At 38.3% G+C, this 20,695-nt stretch overlaps 1 protein-coding gene across 4 annotated transcripts in view; it reads left to right on the top strand.

Annotated features, from left to right (window-relative positions):
- Window positions 1-20,695, top strand: part of LOC138315028 (uncharacterized) — a 60,776-nt gene that overhangs the window by 12,901 nt on the left and 27,180 nt on the right. The gene's annotated exons all lie outside the window — the stretch shown is intronic.

The following is a 20,695-nucleotide window of genomic DNA, read 5'->3' as shown; positions in this document are numbered from 1 at the left end:
GTTAACAGCAGTTTGACGTGCTAATTACTTCAGGTGACCAGTACCTGGCGGGATTGTAATGTGACCCTACCATGCGACACAAACATCACACTGCGCATTGAATACTCGGGAACTGTCAGCCTCATTAGGTATCCAATAGGAACAAACTAATTAAATTGCGTAGTCTAAAAACACATTTGGAAGCACACCATTGTTTAAACTACGCAGATGGGTTTCTAGGGATTACTTTTAACATGTAACACACTCTATTTATTGTTTTCATAAAAAAACAACCTTGTAAACCTACATAGATAGACCGTTCTACATCCCCATTCACGATTACAGATTCGGGATTTGGCAACTTCACAAAGAGAAATATGTATAAATACGCGTGAACTCTCCAACCTTTTGGGTCTTAACGACTTGCGTTTGTCTGCTAGACTTTATTTTCCCCGACGAATCCGTGTTTTTGCAGCTCCGATCGCGATCTTACTCCGTCTCCATAGTTACTCGTACTTATTGTCATGACCTTGCATCTATCACAACATAATGTTATAGGACGTTTTTAAACATTCAATTTACAATGTATCCACTGACCTTCAACCTTATCTTCTCTCACTTTCTATTCCTGGAGAAAATCGATACATTTTCAACAAAATGTCATATGGTATGATTAAACATTGTCAAACCGGAAACTGAACCCTTATTACACCTCCGGTATCACTATAATAGAGAATATTTGGGGGCGTTGCGAAGCCGTATTAATGAACCGTCTGGAACTGAATATGATCAGCTTCTTATATAGTTTGGTTTGCTTCATCAACATCATTTCATTGCAATCGCCATCGGTGATTATATATTGCATGGTATTGATATTTGCCCTAATTCCTGGCGAACACAAAGTCAGATGACCGGAGGTGGATATGGAACACGAGAATCGGGTATGGTTTGGGGCCACTATGGTTTATGACATTAATTAGAAGGGACCGAAATGGTTGTGGTTTTGTTTTCATAGACATTTAAACGTGTTGCTGTAAAACGCTATATAGAATGTATTATAAAGTGTTTATCTGGTCCGTTCCAGAAAAAAGCGTTTCAAAATGAAATTAGGTACAAAATTGCGACACGCTGACTTCATGACCTCTAGAGTCGACAACTCATTCGAACGAACACTCATGAACCCCTTGCCTCACGGACAATCCTCATTTCGTGTCATTTTGTTTATTAGCTCTAAGTTACTGTATGGTTATTGGGGAGATCTGTATACGTCATATAGGTCACAACGGTCAATGTTATCTGGTTCAAAGAGACCACTCATCGTTTGTATACTGAGGCTATATCTATAGCCTCCAGCTGGTAAACTAGCCGGAGAAGTTTTCGGAACCCAAAGAGCTGTAATATTTTTTTTATTCTCAATATCGATCAACATGTGAACTTGGCATATACACATACGTGCAGTAAAGCAAGTCTCAGCGACCACCTCTGTATAATGACCACTAGGCTTTATATAAGATTAATTTCCTTCTTTGGGTCTAATTGGCAATACCTAAGAAAATCGTCATAACTTGACATATAAAATACAAATCAGGATGATCAATTAAGTAAGTGTTTTCTTGAGTCGCGTGGAAATCCGAGTCTATTTAAAGATGCTCCACCGCCGACAGAGCATAAATGATATTCATCATTTGAACAATAATTGGTGTTTAATCGTGTATATAATAGTCTAATTTACACAAAAAATAATAAAAAACAATTTACTTTGCTTTTGGTACATGCGCATTCAGTAGTTCATTCCATATAGGATATAGTGATACGGAATTTTTTCGGGATGCAATTAATTATTTTTCATATTTTTAACTTTAAGTAAAATTAGAAGCTCAAACTTTTCAATGGTGGTAATGGTGTAAAGTAAGTAACTTTTGTAACTGAAGAAAAATACTTAATCGTCTGCTCCTGTTTTTAATAGTGAAAAAATACCATTTGTCAGCGGTGGAGCATCTTTAAAATATATGAATGGTATCTAGGAGTTAACGGCATGAAATCTTTTGAGAAAAGAGGGAAACTGTAGAGAGATTAAGATCGATGTTTTTGTCTTTCTTTGTTTCTAATGGAATAACATACTGACGGCTTTTGTGCATACAGCACGTGCTTCTTACAGCTGTGTCGGAGGCTGCAGATGAAGGTAGTGATTGGTGTAGATTAATACTATTGTTGCTGACATCTACACACATATCTGTCAGACACTTTGACACAACAGCTCACTACCTTTCTGTTTGAATCAGAGAGCAGTAGAAATCACTGTTACGGTCTCCACATTATCTAATGACCTTTGGTAGACATACCAGTAGTGTAGGAAGATGAAACGTAATGGGGGAAAAATTACGGTTTAGAATGGCTGAGATGAGTTTTACGATGTATTTTAATGATTATAAAGCGTTCTTAACATGGTAATTTTTCGATTTAAAGCTGCTTGCATTTAGAAATGATAATTGTGTCGTCAAAATATTATGCAACCCTACTCGATCTGAATACACCGGTTTCACACCATCGGCACATGGTTGTGTAACATAAAAAAAGAATTAATTGTCTCGCTAAGACATAAACAAATTGATCTTTTAAGAGAAAATTTTGTAAGTAGTACATAGAATCCTTTGATGGACATTTTTAGTCTAGTTCTGTGTATTGAATTTTGACTAGGCCTATTAATGTTTGACATTATGTGCTAAAACGTTTTAGGAAATGCGCCGCGCAGCGAAAAAATTTCTAGAATGAAGTACGAACAATGTGCAGGAGGACCCTTTTCTCTCTCAAATAATAAGCATTTTTAGAAAATTTCAGTCGGTGAAAATGGGGGGCCAAAAAGACATGTTTGCCCCCCGTCCTGGGGAACGGGGGGGGGGGGGGGGGGGGGGGGGGGGGGGGGGGCCCCTGCATACTGAATGTTGATCATACATATATACACTTTATAATTGACTACGAATCAATATCTCCTGTTTAACACATGATGACGCCCACGAGGTGTGCTATAAGCCATATATTGAATAAGATGTGCGACTTCTTCACACCTCATTACAGAGACAGTGTATAATGGCTCCCCATGTATTTGGTTACCACGTACAATAGTGACATGAAATATGATTATCAGTCTTTTATTCCCATAACCACGATAACATGTTCTCAAATGATTAAAACCTTAGCCCGGATTAATTGTGTAGTAGTTTACGAGAGAAACTAAGGTTTGTTAGGATAAAAGTTAGTCATTCTACTGGTCCAGTGACCAGATAATGTGCTAACTAATCAGCACGTTTAAACCTATATATTTTAACACTCATGCGATACAGTGTAAGGCATAGATTGAGTAAGGTGTGTGTCACACGCCACCCCTATAATGAGAGGTAAAATGGCGACATGCCGTGTACGATTTGGACCTTTACTGCACCATTAATTACATGTACTTCCGGTCCACTTTTGTGCGAAACTGTCTTTCGATGCCACATTGGTGAATGTCTTTTAACGGTTTCCTGTCATAAAGCGTCATTTCTCATGGACCCCTCTCTTGTTTACTCCGCACAGTGATACATAATATCGTCAGATAGTTTAGACACATAGTCTTGGCTAATCTAATGTTTCTGATTCCATAATTATTTTCGCCGCATTGTATCCGTGTTATAAATGTCCATTATCCTCCTGTATCTGGACCAACCTGGTTTTCTGACCCTTTCTATCTTACACAGCAAGGACCTTGATCCCATAATTATTGATCGAGAAAAAACACGTTTCAAGGACAAAAATGGGATTGAACAAGCGCAACGTTGACTATCTTTGTTGTCAAGTTGCGCAGGCTATACTACATTTTGAATATCCGCTTTACATTTTGTGTCGTATCGGCGCGATGATTAGGTTACAAGTATATTATGTTATTTTCATCTTTTTTTTCTGCAGTGGGCCCACTACTGTTTGTGGAATATTAACAAACACTGTTGAATGTCATGACAAGACACATGTCGAAACACACCATATCGTGATAACGCGTCGCTTGGCCAGTACACGGAACAAAAGGATAGGGACATAATCCTCAATGTGTCGAGGACAACTCCAAGCGATACACAATGCTTTACGTATGTTTAATGTAACGTTGTAAAATATGTTTATTTTTTTACGGTAACAAACAAATTTTACCGAAACCAACGATCTTGTGGCGAGGACCGAAAGCCCTAGCTACAATACATAAACTATCGATCTATTTGATCCAGTTAAATTTCTATTAATTGAATACATATCAGGCCGACAGATCCGACGTTCATTGCCCACTTACCACTGCCAGCCTCCTGTCAGACTATTGACGTTGTCTGTTTCCACTGGCCACAGTCTGGGGACCTGTGATCTGGCCACCTTTGGTATTCTCGGTATTGGATAATGGGGTACCAACACTGTAATTTAGTCGGCAATTAAACCGCCCGATATAGTCGCAAAACGTGTTTTTATTGATCTAATATAGGGACATTAAGCTGCCCTGAATGTTTTATATTGTTCTGCACACTTCAACATATAATCAAAGCAGAGAGCTACACATTAATCAAGTCGAGTTTTACCTGCAGACAGAAACAGGTAGGGGTCAATCGAACCTCCAGCTACATCACCGTGTACAATTTCGGAAAGGTTAAAACTCAGAACATCAGAGTGTTTCAGAAGCTTGACATTCTGATTTGTGCATGCGTTAGTAATATGTTTGAAATTAAGCTTTGTGTTTACGTCAATGGTCTCTCTTGAGATCAAATCAGTGTGCACTTGAGTAGTTGCCAAATCGACGTAGAAGCTTGAACACATGCTGATCTCAGGAATAGAATTTAATTAAGACCATTGATATTCAATATCATCACCTAGAGTAAAGATCGTCAAGTATCCAATATCTTCTAAACAATAGTGTCTTGGTCAGTTAAGTGTGTGCCACAATGTAAGCCTGATAATGGACCATGAACAAATTATATAGACATATAATAAAACTAATTCCATCGATGTCAAACATTAAGTCTATTATACAATTTTCATATTCTTCATAGACGCTGCGTTTACAAGCGAGATTACAATATTGGTACGTATGATATATTAGTTGCAGTATGTAAGAAACTACGGAGAGAAATGAGACATTGGCGGAAATAAGAACAGACAGCTCCTATAAAACGATATAGCGTAAACGGTGTTATGGGAGAAAATACGCTGTACTTTTGTGTGTGGTTGGTATAGAAAAATAATTTCGGCCCGATCCCGGTTCTGCTGTAAGGTTTGAGTATGATGAGTCTAGAATTAGAAGCTTGGTCCTATCCCAGTTCCGCTGTAGCGTCAGTAATAGACATCAATTTACTGAAACGTTTAACATAACGTGTTAACCAGGCGACTGTTTGTAGCAATCTAACAAAACACATAGTCTATTAACTGCGGATACTGGCAAGTCATTTACGGCTAACGTTGTAGAGTTAACGGCATTATGGCAGCGAATATCATATTGTATTGACATACTTTGGAAAAATATCAAACTGGAAGTTAGTAACACATATAAAATTGGATGGTGCCTTATTGCGCCATCTAACGGAAACATGTCCAACTAATCCATCTTAATGGTCAGTAAATATCCGTAGTGTGGCGCTGCTATCCGCTTGTCTTGGCACGGGTTTCTATAGGGTCACTGTTCGGGATCCCAGACATTTCCGAATTGTTTCGAGGCGTCTGTTGTTGTGTAACAAGTCTGGATCAATCCCCGTCATCAATTCACACACCACCGGATATAACACCTCAGTCAGCGTCAACAAAACGCTTGTGACCGAAGTGATGTGATGCCGTGGAATGTCGTAGAGACATTAATTTTCCTCTGCCAAAAGCATTGATCAAAGGTCACGGGAAAGAATGTATGAAAATCCTCTGTTTTATATGTGAAGTATGAATATTGGAAACGAGATGATTCATCTGACTCTTAAGACAGCGATCGCATCTGAAGGTTGTCTGGGTCAATATGTTCCATATATACAGCATGGTTTTACTTTCACGACAATCCGCAGTAAATTTGTCAAAATAAGGACTTTCTTTTCATTTTAATCAAAAACTATCATTATATGTAAGATTGATTACTTTTTCGTCTGTGAGGGATTACATTGTATGAACTTCAGTGTATGATCGCCTTCCACCCTTTACTTGCCCTATCATGGCCTCATATACATGTACTAGCCCTCTCATCGTCAGGCCCCTGCCTCTGATGTTTGTCCTCTCCTTCATAGGTTTGTTTCTCTTTTCTTACTCTTCATTTCATAAAAAACCTATTTCCCCTCGCTTATTTGCCATCCCATGGTCATCCCTATTTCCCTTCGCTTATTTGCCATCCCATGGTCATCCCTATTTTCCCTCGTTTACTTGCCATCCCATGGTCATTCCTGTTTTCCCTCGGTTACTTGCCATCCCATGGTCATCTCTGTTTCACCTCGCTTATAATTACCTGCCATCCCATGGTCATCCCTATTTTCCCTCGTTTACTTGCCATCCCATGGTCATCCCTATTTTCCCTCGTTTACTTGCCATCCCATGGTCATTCCTGTTTTCCCTCGTTTACTTGCCATCCCATGGTCATCTCTGTTTCACCTCGCTTATAATTACCTGCCATCCCATGGTCATCCCTATTTTCCCTCGTTTACTTGCCATCCCATGGTCATCCCTATTTTCCCTCGTTTACTTGCCATCCCATGGTCATCCCTATTTTCCCTCGTTTACTTGCCATCCCATGGTCATTCCTGTTTTCCCTCGTTTACTTGCCATCCCATGGTCATCTCTGTTTCACCTCGCTTATAATTACCTGCCATCCCATGGTCATCCCTATTTTCCCTCGTTTACTTGCCATCCCATGGTCATCCCTATTTTCCCTCGTTTACTTGCCATCCCATGGTCATCCCTGTTTTTCCCTCGCTTATTTGCCATCCCATGGTCATCCCTATTTTCCCTCGTTTACTTGCCATCCCATGGTCATCTCTGTTTCACCTCGCTTATAATAACCTGCCATCCCTTGGTTATCCTTGTTTCACGTTGTTTACTTGCCACCCCATCACCAGCCCCCTCCCCCACCCTTTATCTATCCCCCATTGCCAGGTTCTACGCGAGACCAGGTGTATGATATGAAGCTAATAAGACTGGACGAGAGTTTGTTTCTGGAATGTCCGTCTCATAGACAACAAGCATATCGTCACTATCTACACCAATAAGTATTGGGGAGTAAGAACTCTAGAATTCTCTATCTCACCGCGGGGTGTAATTTCAGGAAAAGTTTCACATTCACTATCTGGGCAGAGGGCGTCCATATTTAAGGAAAAGCGTGAGAAATAAAGCTTGTTATTTTGTCATAAAGGTACAAGTGTATGATTGTCGACATTAAAATGATATACCCTGTTATTGAGAAGGTGGTCTCTTTGTTATTAGTAGGTTAAACGGCAGCATGATCGGTTGTTATATGTAATTAACGTTAACAATAATCAGGTTAATTTTTTAACAGCAATGTGACTTTTACATTTCTCAATTTAACAACAACAACACCTTATGATTAACATAACATCTATCGTATTTGTGTGTTCAGTTGATCAGCAAGCAACATGACATCGTTTTTTTTCCACAGAATGAAATGACAATTGTGGTTAGGTGAGCATTATCTTGATATTACGTTTGAGAAATTAAACGGCAAGCTGACCTTACGTGTGGTCATTTCAACACCAACACGACCTTTTCTATGTACTTGTATGAACATTATAACCTGGCCTTGTGTCAGATCACCAATCTGATGTACACGTTCCTCTCCTGTGATATTTACACGTGTAGTCGTTTAGAGTTCGCCATTGATCACGCCTCGATACTTACCATTCGTGTAGCCGATATAGGTAAGCTATTTATCATTCTGGTATCCCCGTAACATTCACAAGTTAGTCTATATACACATATAGCATTCCCATGGTAGTTCCAGGTATGCATCTCAAATGGTCTTGGGAAATGATCGGGCACCGTCACGTTCTCAAACTCATTGACCAAAGCGATATGGAAATATGCAATGACGAAAACACGATCACATTATCGTTATCGTGTATGAAGCATGTTTAAAGTTATTTCTTGTTGCATCTATGTTGGACCAATAAATGATCAAAAATGATGTGTGATTGCATACATTAGGGGGCGAATAGTGTAGTCCAACGATTTCTGGAGTTCTGAACTCACTAATATTGTCTCTGTACATGCCCACACAAACCGTTTGGACAGGATCAACATTTAAGCGGATTAAACATTTCATTATAATCTCCATTGGTGGCATTGATTGGATCTGAGACCTGGCGATGAAGTAACATGTACCTAACTGTAAGAAATGGGTCAGGTAGACCAGATGTGCTGCCGACAGAGGCGCCACCTATAGCTATCTCTGACTACACCTCCTGCCACTACGTAGACATTAATTACACAATTGTATGTAATAAATTCCTCATAGACTCCTCAAAGTCTCCTCTGTCCTCTCCGCCTCTTTATATCGCCATTTCTGCTGGATCGGATCATTTTGCTATAAATATCATCCATTTTCTTTCCATCTTCTACGAATTTCCGAATGTATTATCGATTTTATTAGGTTTGTCGGCCTTTTTGAACCTACTTATTTATATACGAACTTTGCATTACTTTATTTAATTAATGAATTCAGGATTCTGGTTAAACTTTAAAATGAGTTCAAACTAGACTAGAGTTTACTGCTAGACATGTGGTCTCTCCCACTACTCTCCTATACCTTGAGCATCAAGTTAGCCTATCAACACAACAGTATACATTATGTCTTTCTTTCTCAACCCCTTGCCTTCATCTCAAAACTTAATTAAACTGCTTCAACATTTCCTTCCTCCTTTCCTAATTTTGAACGTCCAGCGTAGGCTTTTTCTACAGTTACCCTCTGCCCTGTCTGCTAACCCCCTCACCCCACCAATGTACTGTCATCCTTCCCACCACTGCCCGTCTCATCCTTGTTCCTTCCTTCCTTGACCCCGTCTGTCCGGTTCGTTTAGCGGCTGTCTGATTCTCTTCTGTCCAGATCAGTTTTAAGGACTCCTGGATATGTTTATGTACTTTTGTATTAGTGACTTGTGATACCCCATCTCTGATCGTTATCGACCATTTGACGTTACACGCAGGAGTGAGCATTGCCATGCAGCTGGACGTCACGGGTTCGAGCCGAGTCGGTTACCAGCTGTCGGAGGTTATTAACGGCGAACATCATCCTGTCTGTCTGTCTGGACCATAGTTCCTGTTTCCTCTAGACGGTCATAGTTGTGTACAGTAAGGATAAAGCGATCGAATTGAGGGGGAGAGGATGTACAAGGGATATTACTGCCCAAATTCACTAACACACACTGCCGAACTAGCCATTTTGTCTGTAGAATTTTGTTAGAAGAATAAATATATATATTTAAAGTAAATCAGATACTGATACTTTAAGTAGATAGAAAAGCTTCTTCTAAGAATGGACATTACATATTTCTACCATTGATTTATATTTCTATCTCAGTACTTGAGTTTCCTCCTTTTTCAAATAGATTGTGAAACACTATTTGGTATTCATGAGCAAAGACTAAAAGCGTATATCGACTATTGAAAGTACAATCACATGAACACACGAAAGGGTTGTGTAAAATATAGCTGCGTGCTGCTATTTCTGATATTGGAAGTAACCTTGAAATTGAAACCATGTTGCAGCCATGCGTGTGCAGTATATATGCAATAAATCAGCACGTTTTTGGTTTACTGTAATTAATTAGAACATAGGTGTACATGCATACATATCAGAATAACACATTTACTATAATTCAGTAATTAAGCCTCATGCAATTTGACACCTTTACTGTTCTCATCACGCTATCGCTTGATCTCTGTCAACAGATGCACAAACTACGTCTAGGTTATATACTGAAACTAAAAGAAGTTATATTTATAGAACCACTGCATCCCTCCCGCTATCCTATAAAGAACCAGTGCACCCCTCCCGCTATTTGCACACCATTACATGTGATCTTTATCAATCAACATGTGTTTGATATCGTCTTGAACGTTTGCCCCGATGGCGCGCGCCAAACCGAAATTTACACGACACACCATTGGCACGGACCATCTGTCGGCCCTGCGTGGCGATAACGGTAACATCGCCGAGTTTGAAATCGAAAAATCCACACAGGGGGTTGGGATGGTCTAAACAGCCATCACTACTCACTCGGTACGTTTAGTTTGATTTAATGACTGAATGATCTAGACGAGTAAGACATGACTGTGTGGCATTATTCACAAAACAAGAAAAGGAGCAACACATTTGAATCACGAAAGACAACTCCTGACATAATTCTCCTGACATAATTCTTAATTCTTGAAATTCAATAACTAACGAGGAATCTAACTATATGCTGCGATTTTCCGACACAGAAACCCATCTTTTTGTGGGTAGCATGTTCGAAACTCACTTGGAGTAATTGTCAACTTGACATCTACTGATCGTAGTTCAGTGGTTCGTTTTCTATTGGCTCTCTTGCTTTCCCACACCTCCTAAACTTTGTAGTCCTAAAATGACCCTGGCTGTTACTAGGGCGTACAAACACACATGCGCATTTCTGTAGTCATTTTAAGGACTACTGATCATGACCGTGACGTGTTAATTGGATGTAAAACAGGACTAAGTCGTGTTTAGTATGACAAGGTACAGCAAGGTTGTGTCCAGAACTGGCCATTGTCTTCACCGCCTGATGGTGTATTAAGGATACTAATTGTATCTGGTCTGTATCGACATGAGTTGGTGGCTAGTAGCCAAAGACGTTTTCACCCTACCAGAATTCACTGGATAGGTCTAATCGTGTGGCTTTCCTCAACACATGTCCCACATATGTGTAAGGCTCGTTCCAGTAACGTATTAGTATAGTCGAAACAAAGCAACGCTAATCTCGAAAAAACGCGATTTTAAAGTTATGTAATAAAAGTGTATGCCTTATAGAGAAAACATTGTTAGTATCTTGCAATAGGTTTATTTTAGTGTGAGACTAAGGAAAGCCGAGATGACGAGGCTTTGCCGAGTCATCTCGGCTTTCCGTGTCGAGGATAAATTATTTCGTATTGATATAAAGCACAAGATTAGCCGGCAGTAGTCATCGGTAGGTATGTGAGACAGTTGCAAGATAAAACGTCTTATTCGGTCAAAGGCTGGGTACAATATATCGTGATATTACACCATAAATAACCCCTGTTGTGATAACACTTCATAAAAAAAACATATTATAGTTGTGAAACTGTCCCCGTGCTCTTAGTTTCAACCATGAATGATTGGTCATGTTTATTATGTCGACGTAACCGAGTCAAAACAACATACATTTATATAAAGATCGTGTAAGATCTTTTGTTTTGGACTACTCTTTGTCCCAGCGATCTGATACAGCTCGATCAGAATTGAGTTATACTAGGATTGAAGTATTCCACTCATGCCATAGAAATGGACGAACGGATTATATGTGGATATGAAAAGCACGCGCGGTTCTTTTTTTCCTCGTTTCCCTTTTTGAACAGGAAGCCAGCGGTTTGTAGCGGTACCCGCTGTGCTTAGTTTAACCATACATATAACTCAAACAAACTGCCATCGATCGGCTTGAAAGAGATAAAACAATTTTCATGTTTCAACCTAAATGAACTTTAAAATCTTAAGACACGAGATAGCACTGCAGCATATTTTATTTTGGGATGGATTTTTCCCCGTAGGGAGAACTTTAGGCTAACAGGATAATGATAGAATTTAATGTTCAAGTTTATCTTGCTCCCCAGAGTAGGACGATGAGAAATAAAAAAAAAGCAGTAAAGGAATCGCGAGACTTGTGACAGAGAAAAAGAACACCGAGTATTATGTGGCTGAAGCGAGAGATAGTTTCCTGTATAGGATTATTGACTGATTGTTGGGGCTTAACGTCCTTGTTCCGGTTATAAAGGAGGCTAGGATACCATGTAGGATAATATGTATGTCATCTTGCATTCTGATCTGTCAGAGTCACTTCCCTTTATTTTATTCCGTATACGGATATTGAAGGGAAGAAACTCTGATAAATCAGTATTGTCATCTTGCGCTACTAAACATACTTTACCTGTCTTTTAAAACTGATATTTCGCCATTAATTTGACATAATTTCTCAGTTAATAATGTTCGTTACATTATATCATCTCCTCTTATTATTATGATTGTCTCCGAACATGCTCAACAATACTTTCAATGTCAATTGATGTTTCTTCAGTTATAATTCACGAAGTTTTGAAATTGCAAAAACAATTACGAAGGTACATTAATTTTATATGCTATAGTCTGGAATCAACACATTGTTAGGATAAGATAATCAATCTATAACCAATGTGTCGGGGAGTGTCACTCCACAGATACCTCGACATTCTGGACACATGTAAAACTGTAAAGGAATCACTGTTACGTGCTGATTTGTCATCATTATTATAACAGAACACTCCCGTCACCACAGAGCCGTTAATTATATAAATAGTCTTATATATAGCGAAGATATACATGTTGCCATTTTTTGATAACATGAGATGACGAGATATTTACACGACTCCTCGCCCTAATCATAGGAAGTGTGCCCCACAATTTACTGTAAACATGTTAGAACTGTTTTAACATGATTGCGTGCCCCGCTTTGTAATTCTGCTATCCGGAGTTTTACTGAGCATTGACGCATGTAACACCGACAGATCGAGTTAGTGGACCACCAACACCGTTTATTAGTATTATGTCTGTATATCAAATACTGACGTTTTAAAATTTCTCTCGTTTCAGACAGTATAAGGTCCTGTTATGTCGCATAAATATATGCCAACAGGTACATAGATATATATGTAGCATATAACATATATCTTTTGGCATCGACCAGCGCCATGCCATTGGAAGCGAACCCGCAAAGTTTTAAATTTTGTTGACTAATTTCCGTCGAGCTATTTAAAGATGCTCCACCGCTGACAAATGGTATTTTTTCACAATCAAAAAAAAAGGAGCAGACGATTTAATATTTTTATTCAGTTACAAAAGTTACTTACTTTACACCATTACCACCATTAAAAAGTTCGAGCTTCTAATTTTACTTCAAGTTAAAAATATGAAAAATAATTAATTGCATCCCGAAAAAAATCCGTGACACTATATCCTATATGGAATGAAGTACTGATTGCGCATGCACCAAAGGCAAAATAGATTATGTTATATTATTTTTGTGCTAATTAGACATATGTATACACGATTAAAAACCAATTATTGTTCAAATGATGAATATCATTTATGCTCTGTCGGCGGTGGAGAATCTTTAAAGTTAGATTTTTTTCTTTCTTTCTTATTTATCGTTTTATATTCATTGATCTTTTTATCTTTTTATTTATTGCGTACTACAGCACAGATAATTCAAGATGACGACATGACCTTGATGGACCCAGGCACATCCCGTTTTTTGACGTGGTACTTTTATCGGAGTTATGTTTTGGTAACTGTTCTGTAAAGCCGAGATTTTAGTATCGTTTTACATGACTCGATCCATCAATATAGTCTGTAGCATTCCCTGGGCGGCCCTTTATTCTCCGGCCGTATGTCCGATACGGACGTTGGAAATTCGAGGTACACTTGACCATCATTGGTTTTGACATGAACAGAAAATATGGCTGGAATGGGGTAATAAAGAGCCATTTTGAATCGATTGGTTAGGCTAATGTGAAAGTTGTAATCAAGTTTAGCCACCAGCCGCCCAGTCATTTTAAGTGTACTCAGAATACGGTACTATCAGGTTATAGTATACATGTTACTGACTCTCCATTTCGTACCTTTGTACCAAACCAGGGAAGAAGGAATATTCCTATTACTTATGAATCGAATTACACAGCGGTCGGTGAGCTGCGTGCTTGACGATATATGTTGGTAGTCTTTAGTCTTTATGAATAACAGTTAACCTAAATATGCAGCTGAAAGTTTTTAATGATTAGGTATAAGTTTAGTCTTAGCATCATAAATGCGATATTGTCTATCGATTTCGCTTCAGATCTCTTGGACTCCCCATTCACTTCAATAATAATTTACCTAATATAGACATTGTTGTGTGACATAAAAGTCAGTCTCGAATCACAGGAGAATGTTATGAGATATTACAAGGGTACTATCCAACTTGATGAATAATACAGCAGCCTCATTATCAGAGCTTCACGTATGCGATTAGCAGGTGTGGTCTGACTAAGAGTGACACACATTTGATATTTTGTAAGTTATCCCCAGTTTGAACGCCTTTGTCTTCACACTATGGCATGTAAATGCAAAACTTCAATAGCACATCCTTTTTATCAAACTATATATATATTCAGACAATGCTGATTTGTATGGATTGTACCTCTCTAAAGCAGGCACGTGGCTTAGGATTAGACTGTCGTTAGTTATCTCCTTTGAAATTGATTCGGTTCGTGTTGCGTCAATTCTTGTGTCTGCAAGATAAAATGTATTTCTAAGTCTAGTGTTCACATCAAATGTTTATGTACAATGATTCAATGCACCTCTAAATAGAAGTCAATGACATGTGATCATTATTGTTTCTTATCTCTGTAGTCACGTGATATTTTTTCTCTGCTGGTCTGTCATTTGAAATGTCGTCTCCCCACACCTGTCATATGACATTTCATCTCTGTAGGCCTGCCATATGACATTGCGTCTCCCCATGACTGTCACGTGACATTGCGTCTCCCCAGGCCTGTCATGTGACATTTCGTCTCTGTAGGCCTGTAATATGACATTGCGTCTCCCCATGACTGTCACGTGACATTGCGTCTCCCCAGGCCTGTCATGTGACATTTCGTCTCTCTAGGCCTGTCATGTGACATTTCGTCTCCGCTAGGTCTGTTATACCGTCCAATAATTATAAAGGTAAGGCAGTCAGACAGTGATGATGATTTGTAACGCACATTGTCGGACCGATGACGGCTAATGATGGTTAATCAAATTACGCGGGAACCACGATCGCCTGGTTGTTTCTATAGCGACAGTTCACCAGTGACTGACATATCTTTTTGATGGAATAAAATTGCTTTACACCAAAGCGTACATCCTACCAAGGCTGCTGACTGATCGTCATTCTCCTGCCGTCCCCAGTAGGCGTTACACACACCTTCGTGTCTGCCATTTTATTACGGAGCAATGGTACCCCGGGGTATATACCAATAAGTAAGTTGGTCGCTTTCATTTATCACCAGTTTAATCAAGCATGATTATAAAGTGACTTTTATATAGAAGTGACCACTGCTTTCCGTATTACACTTACCATAGTACAAATAGCCAATTCTACTTTAAGTTCCATAACCGAATACCATTTTCAAATAAGAAAGAAGAGCATACGTGGTCAGATTACTTATTCTAGGCAAAATTATATATAGAAAACATTTATATATTTTTATCACATAATCCGCCTGATATTCAGTGATTTCGCTCATGTAATATTTTTCCGTATGTCACTAGGCCTAGTGTAATATGATCTGAAGCGATTTTCATTGACTAGGAATTCATTATGACGTCAGACAGAAACAATAAAATGACGTCAGGAAAAATGACGTGACATCAGGATTTCGATGACTGCGGGTCAAAATTGCGGCCTCCGCTGCATTTTCTGAATACATTTTGACGTGGAATTCATGAAACTCGTCTCGAAGTTTTAATTTTTGCTCGCCAAAGCTCTCGAAATTAAAAACTTCTCAACTCGTTTCATAAAATCTCATATGAAATGAACACTCATGTAAGATCCTATTTATGGCCTAGGTTATGTATCTTTCGTTTAGTGCTTATAACAGTCAGGATCATTTAAGAACGTGTCAGGTTAAGAAGGTGGATGAAAGACGGAGCACTCAGACAAAGTCTACCGACCAACGGTCAGTCTACCTCGAAACTGTTCCACGCGGCATTCGAACGCACGACCAGAGAGGGAGCGCTTAAATGCAAAATGCTACCGCGGCCACTTGTTGATATGTAGGGACATCCTAATCAATTTGTATACATATATCATCGTGTACATTATCGTATGTTAGGACGTCTTAGGGTCAAATTGCAGTTGCCTCATACACTGTACGTTCCCATTCACATTGCATTCCGTCAAGTCTAACTGTCAAACCCGCGGGTGTAACCCGACCCTCCACCCAGTCCAGCGGAACACCTGTTTCCATTTACAGGACGGGGTCACTCACCCCGCTATTACAGCATGCGCTAACTCTCACTGATCCGCGAGATTTCACTCAGATCTCGCGATAACAAAGTACCACACAACACCCTTCACGTGCGGCTAATCACGAAGGAGATCACGCGATAAGACCAATATATTGTGTTAATAGCTATTAATTCTCCCAGTTGTGAAAGCCTTATCAATTTAATCTTTTGGCAAAACCCCAATTAAAAAGATTTTATTTAGATTCTACGATATGGTTTTACTATATAGAACGTCTGGGGTAAATGTAGTGAAAACGGTAGCTATAGGACAAAGTGTCGATGTCCCTCCACACGTAGCGTAAAGTGGTTCTTTTCCTAAGTAGTAATGGAAAACAATGCTACTTTTAAGCATGGAATCAACTTTATTCGACCAAATTTCAAACTGAACTGTTTTTTCCTTCTGCAATCATTACATTTAGGAGTCAGAGCGTGCTGTGACGTCATACAGCTACTCGCCTTAATCCCAATAATACCCCCTGGTTCGAATTCCCTGAGCAAGGTACTTTGTTATCATAAACTGAGGCCTCACGGACATTATGCTTGGTCTCATTCATCCCCAATGTTTCATGTTTATTCAGAAACAATTGGAATGCTAACAACTCAAACCGAACTCCTCGAACACTATCGAGACTTTTCCAATCTCCGACCTATATCCCCCAATACCGGTACAAGGGCTGTGGTATTTCGGTGCAGTGCCAAGCCTTATTGACAAAACAAGGCAGCAACAGATGTTGATGAGGAACTCTTCTGTCAGTGAGGAATTAATGTCTTATAAACCGCAATCTAATCTACACAGGCTATCGACATTTTAAATGTGGTCTTAGTTACTGTTACCATCTTGATTTGTGAAGACATGGTATCGATATAGATTCTTTTTGGGATGAGTAAAATCAATCTTGTGTGTTTTTCATTTCAACATTGTCAACATCCATTCTGTTTGTAACAGTGTAGCATTGATATAATGCATGTTATTTGAATATGAAATTCCTTATTAATTAAAGCTTTATATAACACATTAAAGAAGCAAAATACTCATATTTCCGTTGTAGTGGGGTATACATATGTTCTGTTTAGTAGAATTGTTGCAATATTCAATGTTGTTGCTTCGATGACAAAAATTATCTGCGAAATGATCAAACTAACTTGCTGTCCGCCATTACACATTGTGGTCGGATGGTTTGTATGCCGAATCCTGGCCCTTGCCTTTGTATTAAAGAAACTTTTGTCTAGAACTACTCAAATCGCTTTTACAGAAGTGTTTTTACGTTATTGAATTCATGTTCTTGTCTAAATATAATTTCACCAATACCTTAGGGGTTATGTATTGCATTTGGTTAACGTATGTTACTTTGGCTCGGATATGGGTATAATGAATACATTTTATACCTGATCAACGATTTGGAATTTCAACGGTATCAATCAAAATACTTAACAATGTTGTGGAATTTGACAATATTTCTTGTTAAATATTTCATAAGAAATGTAGAACAATACATTTATGTCATATTTTGCTTCATAGTTATGTAACATAATAAGCCTCATTGAATTGTCCCTTTAAAACATTGTAAAAACTTTGAACTTATTATTCTTTGTCACCTTTGATTTGATACATATGTCTCGAGACTCTTCGGAGAAGATTGCGACGAACGGTCAACGTATGTATTTTATATCATTATTTCTTTACAGCAACCTCAGCCTTGCTTTCTTGCTGTCGATAGTGATATATAAGATTTGTTTTCAATAACCTTGTAAAGGTCCTATAACAACTTTTATATAGAGTATTAACATCCACATTTAACGCCTGAAGACCGCGGGGAAGCTTTATATTTAGAAGCAGTCGTGCTATAGTGTAGCTATCATCAAGACAACCGTCAGGGATATTACATTAATGTACATTATGTTGCTCTTATTCCAATTTGTGAGTGTAAATGCGTATTATTGTCAAGCTATTGCCACCTTTACTATAATGACTGCTTAATTCATATGGAAAAAGAAATAATTAAGCCACCAAATAAATAATAGTTTTATATATAATCTAGTCTTCACAAGTACTTATAGACCGTAATGAGTGAGTCAGCCACACATAGTAGTCGGATAGTACATGTATATGGGTGCTTGATAACTTATGTAACTTTGAACTATTTCAGAAAAAAGCTCTCATAAATAAAGTTCATTGTGAACTTAAACTTCTGGTATATTGCCGGATGTTGCTGTACAACTCCCGAGAAAAATATAAATTTTATAAACGTTTTCAGACTTTTTATGTTGAAAACGAGCTAAAACATATTTGCTATGGCGATGCTATTTTGATCTACACAGTTTCTTGTTATCTTTGACATTGAAACCGGACGACTTTGGTTCGGAATTTTTTGTCACTTGATAAGAGCTGTTTTGAGGCAATTTCTGTAAAGCTGTGATTTGAAGAAACAAGACATCAATCGAACGCGCCGTGATAAGGACCGGAAGTGAGTGCATATCGCACAGATCGGTGTCGACAGACAGCGTAATTAGATAATGTACTGTTTCAAACAAATATGGCGAGGTAGCGGCGAACTATGTGGGGTATTAGATACCACAACTAAATGACGAACACTTAGTGGTGAAAATCTGCGGTTTGAGGCTTAAATATGAGTTTGCAATTTAAGAGAATGGTAGATGTATCATAGATAGACAAGCATACGAGCACCAGAAACCAAACTAAACAGTTATAAACCTTAAAGGAATAAGTAAATATGCTTCGTAGGCTTTCAAGGATTCGGCAGTGATGGTACATTGTCAAAATATGTTATGCTATTTCGGAGATACAGAATCGTACGTCTGTATGACACAATGGTACGACCTTAATCCACAAAATTCTCACAAATATCTTATCTAGGCCAAAGTGTCACAGAAGTACTTTATTGAATTGAAAATTAACTGTTTTCACATTTCGATTAGTTGAACATTCAACTTTTTTATATTAATACCCCTGAAGCAAAATAGCTACATGAAATTCAATGCTTTTCGAAAGCGTTTGCAAACGCCGCATGACTTTTGATTTGAAGCAATACACTGTCGGAGATAATGAATTTAGATACGTACTGATAAATCTTCTGCGAATATTGTGGAAAGTCAATATCATTGCTTGCTAGGCTTGTATATCAAATTTCGCCTATTGTTATTGACGTTATTCCATTCTGTTCGTTCCACGCAGCCCTTTCAAGTGTTCGCTGATTGTGTGATACATTTTCTGTAGTTTAATTTGATTTGGACCTTCTGATAGATTGTAAAATGCTCTATCTGTTGTTGATGTATGCTCCACTAACGTGAATTCTAACTGTTTGGTGTAGGATGTCGAAGTTGATGTTAGACAACCTAACTTAATTATTCTGACTCTTTATTACGTAAACCGAAAACGCAAATGACGTTCGGTAACTTAACTAGAAGAATATGGTACAATTTGGCAAAGTAAATTCATCGAAAATGCTATCATAACGTTGATCGATTTAAAAAACAAATCTTTATGACTACCGACTTTTTCTTTTTGATGTGAACAAACACGATAGTAATTGTAAACTCCGGAAGTAATTCATAACTTGTCAATATTTGTGTAGGCACCGGACATCCATCTATTTCTCAATTTGTCCTCCGAGTTTAATACGATTGCCTAATAAATGTATCAAACCTTGGCACTTCAAGACGCGTCTCGAGCGAGAGGATAGATTTGTATTATGTTCATAGCCCACCTTTTTTGGTCTAAATGTGGCAATATCTGATTGTGGATAAACGACAATATTAACATATCGATGGGGTATCCTGAAAGGTTACAGTTTAGGAGCATGTTGTCTAGATATGGTGTAGAATGCTGTCACGACCATTAACTTATTTATAGCCTGTCTACCTCCATAACATAACTTTTGAATAGTTATATGTAATGTCGATTTATTTACGAAAAAAATCCAGCTAGCGATACATAACATGTGTCAGTACTGTACATTAAGGATCTGCTGTGGTGAAGTTTCAGTCTCTTTGAAGCCTCGTTTCAACATAAATCAAAGAGTTTTTGTGATTTTCAAATACTAAATGTCTCAATTTGTAGGAAGTTGTCATAAGGAAAATATGTCAAACAATTAGACTTGTACTGCGCATGCTTGTAGATTTTCTATACACAAATTTTGATAAATGGCCATTTTGAAAAGGTGCATTTCTTATTCCGTCTTTGCATATTACAGAGTTAGCTCCCTTACGGGTAGGTATCAACTTTTACGTCATTATTTTGTGAGTGCAATTTACGTTAACGTTGTTTTCTCCGAAACGTATGACGTTACGCTCTTAAACACATGACGTCACAATCAATACCTACCCGCAAGTGCAGATAACTCTGTTATATGCAAATTCGAAATACTTTGTAAAGGTGAAATTTCACACTTTTTTACA

This window comes from Argopecten irradians, chromosome 2 (assembly GCF_041381155.1).
Source record: "Argopecten irradians isolate NY chromosome 2, Ai_NY, whole genome shotgun sequence".
In the NCBI taxonomy this organism is placed as follows: domain Eukaryota; kingdom Metazoa; phylum Mollusca; class Bivalvia; order Pectinida; family Pectinidae; genus Argopecten; species Argopecten irradians.
This window is presented reverse-complemented; position numbering and strand designations above follow the sequence as displayed.